The sequence below is a fragment of the Callithrix jacchus genome, chromosome 13, assembly GCF_049354715.1.
Source record: "Callithrix jacchus isolate 240 chromosome 13, calJac240_pri, whole genome shotgun sequence".
NCBI classification, from domain to species: domain Eukaryota; kingdom Metazoa; phylum Chordata; class Mammalia; order Primates; family Cebidae; genus Callithrix; species Callithrix jacchus.
Window position 1 is genome coordinate 51,214,610 of NC_133514.1, and position 13,333 is coordinate 51,227,942.

Here is a 13,333-nt window from a genome sequence, read left to right on the forward strand (position 1 = left end):
TGGCACTGGTACCAAAACAGAGATACAGACTAATGGAACAGAACAGAGGCATCGGAGGCAACACAGCATATCTACAACCATACAATCTTTGATAAACCTGACAAAAAACAAGCAACGGGGAAAGGACTCCCTATTTAATAAATGATGCTAGGAAAACTGGCTAGTCATGTGCAGAAAGCAGAAACTGGACCCCTTCCTGATACCTTACACCAAAATTAACTCCCAGTGGATTAAAGACTTAAACATAAGACATGGCACCATAAAAACCCTAGAAGAAAATCTAGGCAAAACCATTCAGGACATAGGAGTAGGTAAGAACTTCATGACCAAAATACCAAAAGCATTGGCAACAAAAGCCAAAATAGACAAATGGGAGCTAATCAAACTCCACAGCTTCTGCACTGCAAAATAATCAGTCATTAGAGTGAATTGGCAACCAACAGAATGGGAACAAATTTTTGCAGTTTACCCATCTGACAAAGGGCTGATATCCAGAATTTACAAAGAACTCAAACAGATTTACAAGAAAAAAAACAAACAAGCTCATTCAAAAATGGGCAAAGAATGTGAACAGACACTTTACAAAAGAAGACATACATGAGGCCAACAAACATATGAAAAAATGCTCATCGTCACTGGTCATTAGAGAAATGCAAATCAAAACTACATTGAGATACCATCTCACGGCAGTTAGAATGGTGATCATTAAAAAATCTGGAAACAACAGATGCTGGAAAGGTTGTGGAGAAATAGGAACACTTTTACACGTTGGTGGGAGTGTAAATTAGTTCAACCATTGTGGAAGACAGTGTGGCGATTCCTCAAGGACCTAGAAATAGAAATTCCATTTGACCCAGCAATCCCATTACTGGGTATATATCCAAAGGACTATGAATTGCTCTAATATAAGGACACATGCACACGAATGTTCATTGCAGCACTGTTTACAATAGCAAAGACCTGGAACCAACCCAAATGTCCGTCAATGATAGATTAGACTGGGAAAAGGTGGCACATATACACCATGGAATAATATGCAGCAATCAAAAACGATGAGTTCATGTCCTTTGTAGGGACATGGATGAATCTGGAGAACATCATTCTCAGCAAACTGACACAAGAACAGAAAATGAAATACTGCATATTCTCACTCATAGCGGGGTGATGAACAATGAGAACACATGTACACAGGGCTGGGAGCACTACACACTGGGATCTATTGTTGGGAATAGGGGAGGGACAGCAGGGAGGGGGAGCTTGGGAGCGATAGCCTGGGGAGAAATGCCGGATGTGGGTGAAAGGGAGGAAGGCAGCATATCACACTGCCATGTGTGTACCTATGCAACTATCTTTCATGTTCTGCACATGTACCCCCAAACCTAAAATGCAATAAAAAAATCTGTACTTTATTTCTCTTTAGTTATTTCTGTCATTTCCCTTTTTGTCTTTGTCAGTATGGCTAAAGATTTTTCAATTTTTCCAACCTTTTCCATGAATCAACATTTGGTTTTGTTGATTCTCTCTATTGTTTTTGTATTCTTTTATTTTTTTCTCCATTATTTTATTTCTATCTGTATTTTATTTCTGATGCTTATTATGTCCTTTCTTCTACTAGCTTTTGGTTTAATTACTCTTTTTCTAATTATTCTAGGTATAAAGTTAGGTACTGACTGGAGGTCTTTCTCTTTTTTTCTTTCTTTTCTGATGTTGGCATTTAAAGGAAATGTATTGTTTAGTTTCTACCATATCTGTGAATCTTCAAGTAGGGACTAGACTGAATCAGCTCCTTTCCCTATTCCAATCATGTCCATTAATGTATTAATTAATTTGTTTAACTAGCTAGTATTTTGATTTATGTGTATATTAAGAGTTGTATGTGTACATAATATGTATAAGTATTTGTCAAATAAATGTATTTATTGAGCAGTTACCGCATAGTACTTGCATAATACTAAAGCTACAACTATGGGTAAAATAAAATACTTTTGCTTTTGGAGCAAACATACTAGTTGGAGATTCAATCTAAAGTATTTATTAAGCACATTTAAGTGCCTAGAACCAAGCAAGTAATGAGGAAGTACCTCTTTACTTTTATTTGTTGAATGGCAGAGATAGGTATAGAGGAGGGCATTTAATCTAGGCTGGAGAGGAGGGAGGCTAGGTTGGTGGGACACGGAGTGAGGGAGACCTCATAAAGGATGTGATTAACTTGGTGGTAAAGTTAGCTGGATAGGAAATAAAGAGGTCAGATCAGGCATTCAGAGACCTGACACTGGGAAAGACGGCAGAAGGTACACTTCAGTGAGCATGGTACTGAGTGTGTAGGAAACACAGCACTCCTTTCACCTGGAAAGGTAGAGTGGAAGCAATATGCTTCTGGCTGCTGAGGTCTGACAGAGATGGAAAGCATGCTTCACCCACTTTTCTGAGTTGCAAGCAACATGGACTGTAATTAGGATTTGAGATGCATATACATAATGTTCTCCAGATATTCTATAAATGCAAGTTGCTTGGATATTAGTAAATCACACTGCCTAAGTTAGTCCCAAGGTCACACTGTTTCAGAAAATGCAAATGTCCATTGTGTTTTCATGAAGAGGATGAATGGTCACAGTTTTCTAGGTTTGGACATTATTTCTTTTGAGCATCTTGGGGAATTTGTGCTCAGAGAACACCTTGGAAACTGTCGTGTTAGCACTCATGTGGCATGAATGCACCCTGGTTGGTGTAACAGACCTGAGTCTCCCTGAAGGTCCTCTGCTCTCCTGAGACCACCCGTTGACTTCCAAATGTGGAACATGTGGAGCCCCAGCTCCTTACTCTGTGTCCACTTCCCAGCAGGTGTGAGTAGGGTGAGCTGAGCTCAAAGAAGGAAATTTACCCCTGGAGACCTGAGAACAGTGTCAGGGCTGTCCTCCCCCATCTCCTCTATGTGAACCCGATGGTTGTTTCTTTTTCCTTGCCTAAGAGAAATTTATCTTTCAAGACATAAATCTATTGGAGCCCAAATATTTAACATTAAAAGCCCTTGATGTGGGTGACATGAGAATCAGTTTTAGAAAAATTAGAAGTGCACCTTTGGAAATAATCTTTAAGAGAGAATGGGGTGAAGCAAGTTGACAAAATACGACTGTCCAGTGACCCTCTTCCCACAGAAATATCAAATTTGCAAGGATCCATATACAATAGTACCTTTGCAAGGGCTAAGAAATCCAGGAATTCATCTCAGAGATGCAAAGATAGTCCCCAGTATGCAAGCCAATAAAAATGATACATCACGTAAACAGAATGAAAACAATATGATCATCTCAATAGATGCAGAAAAAGTAATTAATAAAATTTGACATATCAAATTTCCTCAACAAATTGGTATAGAAGGAATATATTTCAACAAACAACAACAGAAAGAACATATTTCAACACAGAAAGAACATATTTCAATACAATAAAGAACATATAGGGCCGGGCGCGGTGGCTCAAGCCTGTAATCCCAGCACTTTGGGAGGCCGAGGAGGGTGGATCACGAGGTCAAGAGATCGAGACCATCCTGGTCAACATGGTGAAACCCCGTCTCTACTAAAAATACAAAAAATTAGCTGGGCACGGTGGCGCGTGCCTGTAATCCCAGCTACTCAGGAGGCTGAGTCAGGAGAATTGCCTGAACCCAGGAAGCGGAGGTTGTGATGAGCTGAGATCGCGCCATTGCACTCCAGCCTGGGTAACAAGAGAGAGACTCCGTCTCAAAAAAAAAAAAAAAAAAAAAAAAAAAAAGAACATATATAACAAAATCACAGCTAACTAAACACCAAACTAGGGATAAATAGAACATCTTTCAACATCATAAAGAATACATTCACATCAACAAAGTCAGAGCATCCAAATTGATTACAAAAAAGAGGTCAAAACTGTTCTTGTCTGCAGACATCGTGATCTTATATATAGAAACCCAAAGACTCCACAAAAACACTATTAGTTCTTCCAGGGTACAGGAGTATTTCAATTAATTTATAATTCTCAGCAATTGAACTTGAGGGTTAACTTTTGCTAATCACTGTGTGTATCAGAAGAAGGATGGTCCAGAGCTCCCGTCTCTGCCATCTTGTGGATATTACTCAGATAGTGAGCAGTTCCAGTACTAGAATTTCTCCTCTTGTCCTGTTATAACCAAACCCACTGCCTCAAACTCACTTCCTACCATACTTACTCCAGACCTAATATTTTGCCACCATGAATTTCTTCTCTATTTTCAAAAATTTATTTTTCCAGAAAAACGTGGAAAGTTTTCTGATTGACTTTTTTTCCCACTCAGGAAAATTTCTTGAAGATTTTTTCAAGTTGTTTTTGTGTGTCAAAATGTATTCATTCCTCTTTATTGCAGAGTAGTTTTTAACCTAATTCTCCTTTCAATACTATCACCTTTTCACTTTTCTAATTTTGCAGCTCTGTTGTTTGGTATGTAAATATTTTAAATTATGTCTTCTAAATAGGTTGATTCTTTTATCATTGTAACATATTCTTTTAAGCATCTGGTAATTTTCTTTCCTTTGAATTCTACATTATATGATCTTAGTTTAGCCACTTCTGCTTTCCTTTGGTTGGTACTTTAATAACATACCTGAATTTTCTCATATAAGTCCTAGAAGAAGGCTTTTTCACATTGACTCTAGGCCAGAGGATCTCTTCATGTGAGAACGTTAATGTCAACCAGGTAATGAGACATTTTGGAAGTCTTTCCTTCGTGTATTTCTCTTAGGGTTATTTACAATGAGTCCACTCTTGTGTTTTCTAGAAATTCAGTAAAATTGCAGGATGAAAAAAATTAATGTACAAAAATCAATCATGTTTCTATACATGAACAGCAAATTTTCTGAAAAAACAAAACAATCCCATTTACAATAGCTCCAAAAAAGTAAAACACCTAGAAATAAATTTAACCAAGTAAAATATTTTTACAATCAAAACTGAAAAATACTGATAAAAGAAACAGATACAAATAAATAGAAAGAAACTCCATGTTCATGGATTAGAAAAACTAATACTGCTAAAATGTTCATACTATTCAAGGCAAACTACAGATTCGATGTCATCCTTAGGAAAATACCAATGACATTTTTCACAGAAATAGAAAAAAATTCTAAAATTTGTATAGAACCACAAATGATGTTAAATAGTCAAACAATCATTAAAAAAAAAAGCTAGTGGCATCACACTAACTGACTTCAAAACATACTGCAAAACTTTAAGGCCCAAAACAACACAGTAGACACATAGGCCAATGGAACAGAATAGAAATCCACAAATAAATCCACACATCTACAGCAAACTGACTTTTGAACAAAGTGCCAAGTACACACAATAAGAGAAGGACAACCTCTTTAATAAATGCTGCTTGGAAAACTGGATATCCATATGCAGAAAGATAAAACTCTACCCTCACTTCTCATATAAAACAATTAACTCAAAATGGATTAAAGTCTTAAATGTTGAATGTAAAACTATGAGGCAAGGATTTTTTGAATAAAACTTCAAACCTGTAGGCAACCAAAGAAAATGTAGACAAATGGCATTACATGCAACTGCGAGGCTTCTGCATGTCAAGGGAAGTAATTAACAGAGTGAAGAGACAACCTACAGAAAGAGTTATATTTGCAGGTGATACTGCTGATAACAGGGCTAATACCCAAAATACATAAAGAACTCAAACAACTCACAAACAACAACAAGCCCAAAGACCTTGATTTACAAATGAGCCAAAGACTTGGATAAACATTTCTCAAAAGAAGGTATGCAAATGGCCAACAGATATATGAGAAAATGCTCAATATCACTAATCATCAGGAAAGAAAATGCGCAATAAGTCAATAAACACATGAAAAAAAGCTCAACATGACTAATCATGAAAAAAATAAAAATCAAAACCACAATGAGATACCATCTCATACCAGTCAGAATAGTAATTATTAAAAAGTCAAGAAACAACAGATGCTGTTGAGGCTGTGGAGAAATAGAAACACTTTTACACTATTGATGATAACGTAAATTAGTTCAACCACTGTGAAAAACAGGGGCACAATTCCTCAAAGATCTAGAAACAGAAATATCATTTGACCCAGCAATCCCATTACTAGGTATATAACCAAGAAATATAAATCATTCTGCTATAAATATACATGCACAAGTATGTTCATTGCAGCACTACTGAGAATAGCAAAGACATGTAATCAACCCAAATGCCAATCAGTGAGAGACTAGATAAGGAAAGGACAGGAAAATGTGGTACATAAATACCATGGAATGCTCTGCAGCCATAAAAAGAAATGAGATCATGTCCTTTGCAGGGACATGGATGGAGCTGGAGGCCATTATGCTTAGCAAACTAATGCAGGAACAGAAAACCCAATACTGCATATTTTCACTTACAGGTGGGAGCTGAATTATGAGAACACAAACTTGGGCATGTCAGAGGGTAGGGAGCCTGGAGGAGGGAGAGGATCAGGAAGAATAGCTAATGGATGCTGGGCTTAATATGCAGGTGATGGGAAGGTCTGTGCAGCAAACCACCAAGGCACACATTGACCTGTGTAGCAAACCTGCACGTCCTGCATGTGTATCCTGGAACTTAAAATACAGTAAGATAAAATATCAAAAAAGATGCATCAAATTGTTAACAGTGATTTTTTAAGAAATATGTTTATGGGAGTTTTGAATTGTTTAAATTTAATACTCATCTCTGAATTGTTTAAATTTTGTACCATGAGAATGTATTATTTATAAAATCAGGAAAAATAATAAAAAGATTTCCATTTAAGGACACAAACAAAGAAAATGCACATCAAAACCACAATGAGGTAATGTGTCACTTCATTCAGAATGTCTCCCCTCAAAAAATAAAAAGGTAACAAGTATTCATAAGAATATGGAGAAAAGGGAGCACCTATACACCATCATAGAAAACAGTATAAAAGTTTCTCAAACAAATTTAAAAGAACTGTCATATGATCCAGCAATCCCACTACTGGGTGTATTAGGCAATAGAAATAAAATCAGTATGTCTAAGAGATATCCGCACTCCTATGTATATTATGTTAGGTGAACTAAGCCAGGCAGAGAAAGAGAAGTACCACTTGATCCCACTCATATATGCAATTGATAAACTTGTTCACATGGAACTAGAAAGTAGAATAGTGGTTGCCAGAGGATAGGGAGGGGAGGGTGCAGGGGGATGGAGACAGGTTGGTTAATAGGTAAAAAAGTACAGCCTTTAGGTGATGGAGCTATGTGAATGTCTAAGCCTTGAAATACAGGGGAAGATGTGGACTCAATAATTTGTGATGAGTCTACATTTCCTGGGCCAAAGTTGAGCCCCAGTGTAGAAGAGAACTCAGGTGAGCCTATCTAGAGCCTGGTCAAAGACAGAAGCTTCATCAATATGCTGTATATGGCATGTGCTGGACACACATACACATGTGATGGAGGCTAAGCTATGGAGATTCTGCAAAACTCAAGCCCCAGCTTACAGGAACGGATTTGGGTAGATCTCTCTTGAGACTCTGTGGTGTTGTTGATACTGGAAAACCTAAGAAGGGCTCTGCCCAACAATAGGACCATTGAATTTATCTCATGGAATATACTGGTGACCTTGAATGTCTTCTCTGCTGTAGTTACCTCACTCCCTCATGACCCATCACATTTATACTCCATGATATTTCCTCTGAATCTTCTGTGTTACATTATTTGGAGTGCTTTGTATTTCTACTCTGATGTCCAAAGTTTTTGGTCTTCTCCCCAAACAACTATCATCCAGATGCACTCCTCTGCCATCTCTCTCTGTTGCAGTGAAGGACACCCCGTCATGCAGATGCTCGCACAGGACACCTTATCCTCATCCTGATTCACCTCTTCTCTGCACCCAGAGGCATCAGCAAACCCCATGGTCTCTGCCTGCAGCACAGGTCCTGGGCCCAACCCCATCTCTCCATCTCTACCTCCACTGCTTCCCAGGGTCTAACCATCACCATCCTCAGCCTCAATCACTGTCACAGTCTCCCACATGGTCTCCCTACTTTACCCTATTTCTCACATGGCAGCTTCTGACCTTTTATATTAAAATTACACTCTATTATGGGCAATGGCTCCATGCATCATCGGACCCCTGGGGGCCTTCAGCCAACCCCCTGCCACATCCTCTCTGGCCATTTTTTTTCACTGAGTTAGGCCACTCTGACCTCTGCCTACTCCTCACACTCACCACCCTCATGCCCATTAGCACTGAGTTGGTATTCTTAAGCTTTTCATAGGTATCTATAGGGCCGATGCATCTGAAAAGACTTTGTCTACCCTGATAATATCTAAAGATAACTTGACCTCTACATACTCCTTTTTGGCAGTACTAAGCTTGTCATCGAATTGACATTTCTTCTGTATCTGTGAATCCGGTGTTTCCAGAAGCTGCTTTTTACATCTTCCATAAAGTTGACTCCCAATGGACTGACCCACCAATAAGCCAATGAGAGATGGACATACCAGTGTATTCTCCTGAAGATAGCAGAAGGAGAGTTGTGGACTCAGGTCAGCGGGCAGCAGCTCCACCACCATTTTGCCCAGCTTCCCAAGGGTCAGCCCAGGGCGCAGCCCCTCAGAGGATGGCAGCTCCTCCATGGCACTACAGCCACCACAGGGCGCTGCCCAGTAACCGTGGATTCTGAAGCCACAACAAACTCCAGAGAATACTCCAACATTCTGCTTGGAACCCAACCAGCAACTGGCATCTTGGATTGGTCAGTTATATGCTTACTGACAGCGGGACATTTGTAAGTAAAAGATGCTTATCTCTGTTACTGTTTAATGATCATTCTTTACCTTTTCTTGGTTATTTTATATCATTATAAAATTATAGTAAGATCTGCACATGTAAAGTGTATGGCTTTACTGATTTTTAGAACACTGTATTGCTTAAAGTATCCAACAAGTTCTATCAATATATAGATCATGTTCATTAACAAAATACTCCCTTGTAACTTTTCAACTAATATTCACCCACCCCACCTCATGCAGCCAATTTTGATTTTTATTGACATACATCAGTTTGTCCAGCTCTCCAACTTCCTAGAAGTTAGATAAATCATGTTATCAAGCAGAAGGGGCTAACTGTCTGATACACTAGAAACCAATACTATGACACCAGGTTTTTGAGAAAAGAAAAGCTTTATACTGCAAGTTCAAGCCTAGAAGATGGAGTCAAGCTCAAGTTTGCCTCCCCATGCTGGCTTCAAGGCAGTGTCTTTTTATTAGAAAAGATACAAAGGGTGTATTCTGAGATGAGTAGGTTACTGGTGGAGGGAAAGGGGAGGTCTGGAAGTCCTTGGGCATGGGCAGTTATCTCTCTATGCTGACTCATTGGTTGCCTGTGGAAATCAGGGAAAGTTAGTATAAAACATGTCACAGAAATTTAGGCCATAACAACATTAGTTTTTTAAATTATTTGGGCAATGAATTTAGACTCCCTTGTCCTATGTACATTCTTCCATTGTGAAAAATAAGGGACAGTGTTCACTCTAGCTCCTTCCTGCTGACTAGGGGTGCAAGTCTGAACATGAGGAAAGAAATTGTTTCACATTAAGTGGAAGATATTCTCTAACATCTGGTTCAATATTAACATTTTGCATCACTACTGCATTGCTTTGTTTTTTTCTGTTGCTGTAACAAGTGCATTGCTTTTTAAAAACAGTTTTAACATAGCATTGGAAACAGCATTACCAGATTACCAGATATACAACAATGAAAATTAACAGTAGATAAAGTTCCAATTTTACTATGCCCTAGAGCACAGATCGAATTCTGTGTGGGGGTCAAACAAAAACAGAAACGAAAACAAAATCAAAAACAAACGAGAACCAGTTGGTACCTCCTCCTTCTCTAACAATATGTCGTAACCAATAAGATTGTCTTATTTTTTCTAAACGTCTTTTATCTTGAGAAAATGTATTGGTGTAAACACAACATGATGTGTTAGCTATAATAATATACAAACTCCTCTCTGTTCCACCAATATGTGGTCTAAGGATAGTTCGTTATCCAGGACTATCCTGCCTAAAAAGTCTAAAGGTTTTTGGTAGCTAAAGCTTCAGTTGCTTCATTCACTAAGTTACCTAGAGTGATTGACAGATTTCTAACCATATATGTTCATAAGGGACTCACCATGGTGAGAGAGATCTGCCAAACATAGGCCAAGGTCTGTCTTCTCGGGTTTCAGGTAGAGTTTGTCTAGTCCTGGAAAAAATTTTAAGAAACTAGTTCTGTGCTGAATAACACTGGAGCTATAAATAGAAACGGGAGTAGCCAGATATCCTAATAGTCAAATATCTCTCATCCCAAACCCATGGGTGATTGATATATTGACAAACAAATATATATGCAGGAGGTTCACATAAGCCCTTGACACATTCTGAAAGTTACCTATTTGGTTTACTGTTAGCAGAGACAGGTGTATTACAGTTTTCTTCTGAGATGTAATTTCTCTGTCTCCAATTCCCAATTTTACCAAAGACAAATCATATTACTGTAAATTTTTGTGCGAAATAAACTTCACACAAAAAGCTCATTTCTATTACTGCTTCCTCTTTTCTGCTAAATATTGTGTCAGCAATCCTCATGCAATTTTTTACTGTGGAGTCCTTGAGGGTGTTTTCTAGTCCAATGGTATAATCTCCGAAGTTATCAGACTTGTGTTTAAGAGTACTCTTTTTCACGAAAAGTAATTTGAATTATAGATGATCACAATTGTTCTGAGAGAAGAATTCAAAAGAGTAACTCTGATGGCAAAAACTTGGAATTAAAATCTAATGGAAGCTCTCAATTGACAAGAAATTTAATGTTTTCTATTATATGCAGCATTTGAAGGTAATAACCAGAATTTTGACTGATAGCATCACATTAGGATCAACAGACTTTTGTAAATTTTATAAAATCCTTGGAATACTTAGACTAATAATATAACCATACTACTGTAACTTTAGAAGAGATTTAACATAGGTAAAAGTATGACCAATATCACAGTATATTTTAATAAATTTTGGAAAATTTGTATCAATAACATATCCATAAATGTAACCAAAAGCAGATCAATGTTATGTATGATTTGCTAATGCCTTCCAAACAGTTTTCCAAATGTCTTAGTCAAGATGTCGAGGTTTCAAAACACTTGATCAAAACAGAATCACAGGTCATTAAAAAATAATAGTTATTTGCTTAGCTAGAGTGATAATCAAAAGACCTCAAAAGCAATACAGAAAGTTACACTGATATAAAAACCTTAACACTTTTACGCTCAGTTTTCCCAAGTAATCAGAAAAACCAGTAAAGACAACAAAGTAATTATCTTCATAAAATGCAAAATCTTTGTTTTTAGTCCAGTCATCAAAAAGGTAAAGGAAAACCTCCTGTAGTGTGATTGCTTCTTTTTATAGAATGTTTATTTAAATAACTTGGAAGTCAAACCTGATGAAAAGGGTACTTGCATTTAATTAGATGTAGCAAGAATGTGTCCAGGGTCATGTGAGAATGTTGTATTATAGAGAAAAGTAAACAGGAAGACTAGTATCTTGAGCAGGGAAACACATGATTTCTTTTTTTTTAATTATTGTTATTATTTTTATTGCATTTGAGGTTTTGGAGTACATGTGAAGAACATGCAGGATTGTTGCATAGGTACACACATGGCAGTGTGATTTGCTGCCTTCCTCCCCATCACCTATATCTGGCATTTCTCCAACTCCCCACCCCCCACTGTCTTTCCGTTATTTCCCCCCAGCAGACCCCAGTGTGTGATGCTCCCCTCCCTGTGTCCATGTGTTCTCCCACTTTTGAATGGGCTTCTTTGTTTTTTTCTTGTAAATCTGTTTTAGTTCTTTGTAGATTCTGGATATTAGCCCTTTGTCAGATGGGTAGACTGCAAAAATTTGTTCCCATTCTGTTGGTTGCTGATTCACTCTAATGACTGTTTCTTTTGCTGTGCAGAAGCAGTGGAGTTTGATAAGGTTCCATTTGTCTATTTGGCTTTTGTTGCCAATTCTTTTGGTGTTTTGTTCATGAAGTCCTTGCCTACACCTATGTCCTGAATGGTTTTGCCTAGATTTTCTTCTGGAGTTTTTACAGTGCTAGGTCTTATGTTTAAGTTTTGAATCCATCTGGAGTTAATTTTAGTATAAGATGTCAGGAAGGGATCCCGTTTCTGCTTTCTGCACATGGTTAGCCAGTTTTCCCAACATCATTTATTAAACAGGGAATCCTTTCCCCTTTACTTGTTTTAATCAGGTTTGTCAAAGCTCAGATGGCTGTAGATATATGGCATTATCTCCAAGGCCTCTGTTCTGTTCCATTCGTCTATATCTCTGTTTTGGTACCAGTAGCCTTGTAGTATAGTTTGAAGTTAGGTAGTGTGATGCGTCCAGCTTTGTTCTTTTTGCTTAGAATTGAGGTGGGTAGGCGGGCTCTCTTTTGATTCTATCTGAAGTTTAAGGTGGTTTTTTCCAGTTCTGTGAAGAAGGTCATTGGTAGCTTGATGAAGATAACGTTGAATCTGTAAATTCCTTTGGGCAGTATGGCCATTTTCATGATATTGATTCTTCCTAACCATGAACATGGAATGTTTCTACATCTCTTTGTGTCCTCTCTTAGTTCTCCTTGAAGAGGTCCTTTACGTTCCTTGTTAGCTTTATTCCTAGGTATTTCATTCTCTTTGTAGCAATTGTGAATGGCTGTTGGTTCTTGATTTGGCTCTCTTTAAGTCTGTTATTGGTGTATAGGAATGCTTGTGATTTTTACACATTGATTTTGTATCCTGAGACTTTGCTGAAGTTGCTTATCAGTTTCAGAAGATTTTGGGCTGAACAATGGAGTCTTCTAAATATACAATCACGTCATCCGCAAATAAAGACAATTTGGCTTCCACCTTTCCTATTTGAATACACTTTATTTCTTTTTCTTGCCTGATTACTCTGGCTAGAACTTCCAGTACTATATTGAATAGGAGTGGTGAGAGAGGGCATCCTTGTCTAGTGCCAGATTTCAAATGGAAGGCTTCTAGTTTTTGCCCATTCAGTATGATATTGGCTGTTGGTTTGTCTTAAATTGCTTTTATTATTTTGAGATACGTTCCATCAATACCTAGTTTATTGAGGGTTTTTAGCATAAAGTGTTGTTGAATTTTGTCAAGGGCCTTCTCTGCATCAATTGAGATAATTATGTGGTTTTTGTCTGTGGTTCTGTTTATGTGGTGAATTACGTTTATAGACTTGCATATGTTGAACCAGCCTTGCAACCCTAGGATGAATCC

The 13,333-nt window shown here is 37.8% G+C and overlaps 1 long non-coding RNA gene across 2 annotated transcripts in view; it reads right to left on the bottom strand.

Annotated features, from left to right (window-relative positions):
- Positions 1-8,675, bottom strand: part of LOC144578994 (uncharacterized) — a 58,821-nt gene extending 50,146 nt beyond the window's left edge. Inside the window, exons 1-2 of one of the 2 annotated variants that reach the window (XR_013525707.1) lie at positions 8,524-8,675; positions 4,616-4,785 (exon numbers count right to left, since the gene is read on the bottom strand). This is a non-coding gene — a long non-coding RNA (uncharacterized LOC144578994). The remainder of the gene's footprint in view (positions 1-4,615; positions 4,786-8,523) is intronic. The other variant, XR_013525706.1, reaches the window with a different exon arrangement.
- Between the last annotated feature and the right edge of the window lie 4,658 nt (positions 8,676-13,333).